Consider the following 6,164-nt stretch of genomic DNA (forward strand, 5'->3'; position numbering starts at 1 on the left):
CACGTTTGACGGAGAGAGACAGAGCACGTTTGACGGAGAGAGACAGAGCACGTTTGACGGAGGGAGACGGAGCACGTTTGACGGAGAGAGACGGAGCACGTTTGACGGAGAGAGACGGAGCACGTTTGACGGAGGGAGACGGAGCACGTTTGACGGAGAGAGACGGAGCACGTTTGACGGAGAGAGACGGAGCACGTTTGACGGAGAGAGACAGAGCACGTTTGACGGAGAGAGACAGAGCACGTTTGACGGAGGGAGACAGAGCACGTTTGACGGAGAGACACAGAGCGTTTGACGGAGAGAGACAGAGCGTTTCACGGAGGGAGACAGAGCACGTTTGACGGAGAGACACAGAGCACGTTTGACGGAGAGACACAGAGCGTTTGACGGAGAGAGACAGAGCACGTTTGACGGAGAGAGACGGAGCACGTTTGACGGAGAGAGACAGAGCACGTTTGACGGAGAGAGACAGAGCACGTTTGACGGAGGGAGACAGAGCACGTTTGACGGAGACTGAGCACGTTTGACGGAGAGAGACAGAGCACGTTTGACGGAGAGAGACAGAGCACGTTTGACGGAGAGAGACAGAGCACGTTTGACGGAGAGAGACAGAGCACGTTTGACGGAGAGAGACAGAGCACGTTTGACGGAGAGAGACAGAGCACGTTTGACGGAGAGAGACAGAGCACGTTTGACGGAGAGAGACAGAGCACGTTTGACGGAGAGAGACAGAGCACGTTTGACGGAGGGAGACAGAGCACGTTTGACGGAGAGAGACAGAGCACGTTTGACGAAGAGAGACAGAGCACGTTTGACGGAGGGAGACAGAGCACGTTTGACGGAGGGAGACAGAGCACGTTTGACGGAGGAAGACAGAGCACGTTTGACGGAGGGAGACAGAGCACGTTTGACGGAGAGACACAGCACGTTTGACGGAGACAGAGCACATTTGACAGAACAGAGACGGAGCACGTTTGACGGAGGGAGACAGAGCACGTTTGACGGAGGGAGACAGAGCACGTTTGACGGAGAGAGACAGAGCACGTTTGACGGAGGGAGACAGAGCACGTTTGACGGAGAGAGACGGAGCACGTTTGACGGAGAGAGACAGAGCACGTTTGACGGAGAGAGACAGAGCACGTTTGACGGAGAGAGACAGAGCACGTTTGACGGAGAGAGACAGAGCACGTTTGACGGAGAGAGACAGAGCACGTTTGACGGAGAGAGACAGAGCACGTTTGACGGAGAGAGACAGAGCACGTTTGACGGAGAGAGACAGAGCACGTTTGACGGAGAGAGACAGAGCACGTTTGACGGCGAGAGACAGAGCACGTTTGACGGAGAGAGACAGAGCACGTTTGACGGAGAGAGACGGAGCATTTGACGGAGAGAGACAGAGCACGTTTGACGGAGAGAGACAGAGCACGTTTGACGGAGAGAGACAGAGCACGTTTGATGGAGAGAGACGGAGCGTTTGACGGAGGGAGACAGAGCACGTTTGACGGAGAGAGACAGAGCACGTTTGACGGAGAGAGACAGAGCACGTTTGACGGAGAGAGACAGAGCACGTTTGACGGAGAGAGACAGAGCACGTTTGACGGAGGGAGACAGAGCACGTTTGACGGAGAGAGACAGAGCACGTTTGACGAAGAGAGACAGAGCACGTTTGACGGAGGGAGACAGAGCACGTTTGACGGAGGGAGACAGAGCACGTTTGACGGAGGAAGACAGAGCACGTTTGACGGAGGGAGACAGAGCACGTTTGACGGAGAGACACAGCACGTTTGACGGAGACAGAGCACATTTGACAGAACAGAGACGGAGCACGTTTGACGGAGGGAGACAGAGCACGTTTGACGGAGGGAGACAGAGCACGTTTGACGGAGAGAGACAGAGCACGTTTGACGGAGGGAGACAGAGCACGTTTGACGGAGAGAGACGGAGCACGTTTGACGGAGAGAGACAGAGCACGTTTGACGGAGAGAGACAGAGCACGTTTGACGGAGAGAGACAGAGCACGTTTGACGGAGAGAGACAGAGCACGTTTGACGGAGAGAGACAGAGCACGTTTGACGGAGAGAGACAGAGCACGTTTGACGGAGAGAGACAGAGCACGTTTGACGGAGAGAGACAGAGCACGTTTGACGGAGAGAGACAGAGCACGTTTGACGGCGAGAGACAGAGCACGTTTGACGGAGAGAGACAGAGCACGTTTGACGGAGAGAGACGGAGCATTTGACGGAGAGAGACAGAGCACGTTTGACGGAGAGAGACAGAGCACGTTTGACGGAGAGAGACAGAGCACGTTTGATGGAGAGAGACGGAGCGTTTGACGGAGGGAGACAGAGCACGTTTGACGGAGAGAGACAGAGCACGTTTGACGGAGAGAGACAGAGCACGTTTGACGGAGAGAGAGACAGAGCGCGCTTGACGGAGAGAGAGACAGAGCGCGCTTGACGGAGAGAGACAGAGCGCGCTTGACGGAGAGAGACGGAGCACGCTTGACGGAGAGAGACAGAGCACGTTTGACGGAGAGAGACAGAGCACGTTTGATGGAGAGAGACGGAGCGTTTGACGGAGGGAGACAGAGCACGTTTGACGGAGAGAGACAGAGCACGTTTGACGGAGAGAGACAGAGCACGTTTGACGGAGAGAGACAGAGCACGTTTGACGGAGAGAGACAGAGCACGTTTGACGAGGGAGACAGAGCACGTTTGACGGAGAGAGACAGAGCACGTTTGACGGAGAGAGACAGACCGCGCTTGACAGAGAGAGACAGAGCACGTTTGACGGAGAGAGACAGAGCACGTTTGACGGAGAGAGACGGAGCACGTTTGACGGAGAGAGACAGAGCACGTTTGACGGAGAGAGACAGAGCACGTTTGACGGAGAGAGACAGAGCACGTTTGACGGAGGGAGACAGAGCACGTTTGACGGAGACTGAGCACGTTTGACGGAGAGAGACAGAGCACGTTTGACGGAGAGAGACAGAGCACGTTTGACGGAGAGAGACAGAGCACGTTTGACGGAGGGAGACAGAGCACGTTTGACGGAGGGAGACAGAGCACGTTTGACGGAGAGAGAGCACGTTTGACGGAGAGAGACGGAGCACGTTTGACGGAGAGAGAGCACGTTTGACGGAGAGACAGAGCACGTTTGACGGAGAGAGACAGAGCACGTTTGACGGAGAGAGACAGAGCACGTTTGACGGAGGGAGACAGAGCACGTTTGACGGAGGGAGACAGAGCACGTTTGACGGAGACTGAGCACGTTTGACGGAGAGAGACACAGCACGTTTGACGGAGAGAGACAGAGCACGTTTGACGGAGAGAGACAGAGCACGTTTGACGGAGAGAGACAGAGCACGTTTGACGGAGAGAGAGCACGTTTGACGGAGAGAGACAGAGCACGTTTGACGGAGAGAGACAGAGCACGTTTGACGGAGGGAGACAGAGCACGTTTGACGGAGAGAGACAGAGCACGTTTGACGGAGGGAGACAGAGCACGTTTGACGGAGAGAGACAGAGCACGTTTGACGGAGGGAGACAGAGCACGTTTGACGGAGGGAGACAGAGCACGTTTGACGGAGGGAGACAGAGCACATTTGACTGAGAGAGATGGAGCACGTTTGACGGAGGGAGACAGAGCACGTTTGACGGAGGGAGACAGAGCACGTTTGACGGAGAGAGACAGAGCACGTTTGACGGAGAGAGACAGAGCACGTTTGACGGAGACAGAGCACGTTTGACGGAGAGAGACGGAGCACGTTTGACGGAGAGACACAGCACGTTTGACGGAGACAGAGCACATTTGACAGAACAGAGACGGAGCACGTTTGACGGAGGGAGACAGAGCACGTTTGACGGAGGGAGACAGAGCACGTTTGACGGAGAGAGACAGAGCACGTTTGACGGAGAGAGACAGAGCACGTTTGACGGAGAGAGACAGAGCACGTTTGACGGAGAGAGACAGAGCACGTTTGACGGAGAGAGACAGAGCACGTTTGACGGAGAGAGACAGAGCACGTTTGACGGAGAGAGACAGAGCACGTTTGACGGAGGGAGACAGAGCACGTTTGACGGAGAGAGACAGAGCACGTTTGACGGAGAGAGACAGAGCACGTTTGACGGAGGGAGACAGAGCACGTTTGACGGAGGGAGACAGAGCACGTTTGACGGAGAGAGACGGAGCATTTGACGGAGAGAGACAGAGCACGTTTGACGGAGAGAGACAGAGCACGTTTGACGGAGAGAGACAGAGCACGTTTGACGGAGAGAGACAGAGCACGTTTGACGGAGAGAGACAGAGCACGTTTGACGGAGAGAGACAGAGCACGTTTGACGGAGAGAGACAGAGCACGTTTGACGGAGAGAGACAGAGCACGTTTGACGGAGAGAGACAGAGCACGTTTGACGGAGAGAGACAGAGCACGTTTGACGGAGAGAGACAGAGCACGTTTGACGGAGAGAGACGGAGCACGTTTGACAGAGAGAGACAGAGCACGTTTGACGGAGAGAGACAGAGCACGTTTGACGGAGAGAGGGCACGTTTGACGGAGAAAGAGCACATTTGACGGAGAAAGAGCACATTTGACGGAGCGAGACAGAGCACGTTTGACGGAGAGAGAGCACGTTTGACCGAGGGAGACAGAGCACGTTTGATGGAGACAGAGCACGTTTGACGGAGAGAGACAGAGCACGTTTGACGGAGAGAGACAGAGCACGTTTGACGGAGGGAGACAGAGCACGTTTGACGGAGGTAGACAGAGCACGTTTGACGGAGAGACACAGAGCACGTTTGACGGAGAGAGACAGAGCGTTTCACGGAGGGAGACAGAGCACGTTTGACGGAGAGAGACAGAGCACGTTTGACGGAGAGAGACAGAGCACGTTTGACGGAGAGAGACAGAGCACGTTTGACGGAGGGAGACAGAGCACGTTTGACGGAGGTAGACAGAGCACGTTTGACGGAGAGAGAGCACGTTTGACGGAGAGAGACAGAGCGTTTCACGGAGGGAGACAGAGCACGTTTGACGGAGAGACACAGAGCACGTTTGACGGAGAGACACAGAGCGTTTGACGGAGAGAGACAGAGCACGCTTGACGGAGAGACACAGAGCACGTTTGACGGAGAGACACAGAGCACGCTTGACGGAGAGACACAGAGCACGCTTGACGGAGAGACAGAGCACGTTTGACGGAGAGACAGAGCACGTTTGACGGAGAGAGAGCACGTTTGACGGAGAGAGAGCACGTTTGACGGAGAGAGAGCACGTTTGACGGAGAGAGAGCACGTTTGACGGAGAGAGAGCACGTTTGACGGAGAGAGAGCACGTTTGACGGAGAGAGAGCACGTTTGACGGAGAGAGAGCACGTTTGACGGAGAGAGAGCACGTTTGACGGAGAGAGAGCACGTTTGACGGAGAGAGACACGGCACGTTTGACGGAGAGAGAGCACGTTTGACGGAGAGAGAGCACGTTTGACGGAGAGAGACAGAGCACGTTTGACGGAGAGAGACAGAGCACGTTTGACGGAGAGAGACGGAGCACGTTTGACGGAGAGAGACAGAGCACGTTTGACGGAGAGAGACAGAGCACGTTTGACGGAGAGACAGAGCACGTTTGACGGAGAGAGACAGAGCACGTTTGACGGAGAGAGACAGAGCACGTTTGACGGAGAGAGACAGAGCACGTTTGACGGAGAGAGACAGAGCACGTTTGACGGAGAGAGACAGAGCACGTTTGACGGAGAGAGACAGAGCACGTTTGACGGAGAGAGACAGAGCACGTTTGACGGAGAGAGACAGAGCACGTTTGACGGAGAGAGACAGAGCACGTTTGACGGAGAGAGACAGAGCACGTTTGACGGAGAGAGACAGAGCACGTTTGACGGAGAGAGACAGAGCACGTTTGACGGAGAGAGACAGAGCACGTTTGACGGAGAGAGACAGAGCACGTTTGACGGAGAGAGACAGAGCACGTTTGACGGAGAGAGACAGAGCACGTTTGACGGAGAGAGACAGAGCACGTTTGACGGAGAGAGAGCACGTTTGACGGAGAGAGAGCACGTTTGACGGAGAGAGAGCACGTTTGACGGAGAGAGACAGAGCACGTTTGACGGAGAGAGACAGAGCACGTTTGACGGAGAGAGACAGAGCACGTTTG

This window comes from Scyliorhinus torazame, unplaced genomic scaffold (assembly GCF_047496885.1).
Source record: "Scyliorhinus torazame isolate Kashiwa2021f unplaced genomic scaffold, sScyTor2.1 scaffold_896, whole genome shotgun sequence".
In the NCBI taxonomy this organism is placed as follows: domain Eukaryota; kingdom Metazoa; phylum Chordata; class Chondrichthyes; order Carcharhiniformes; family Scyliorhinidae; genus Scyliorhinus; species Scyliorhinus torazame.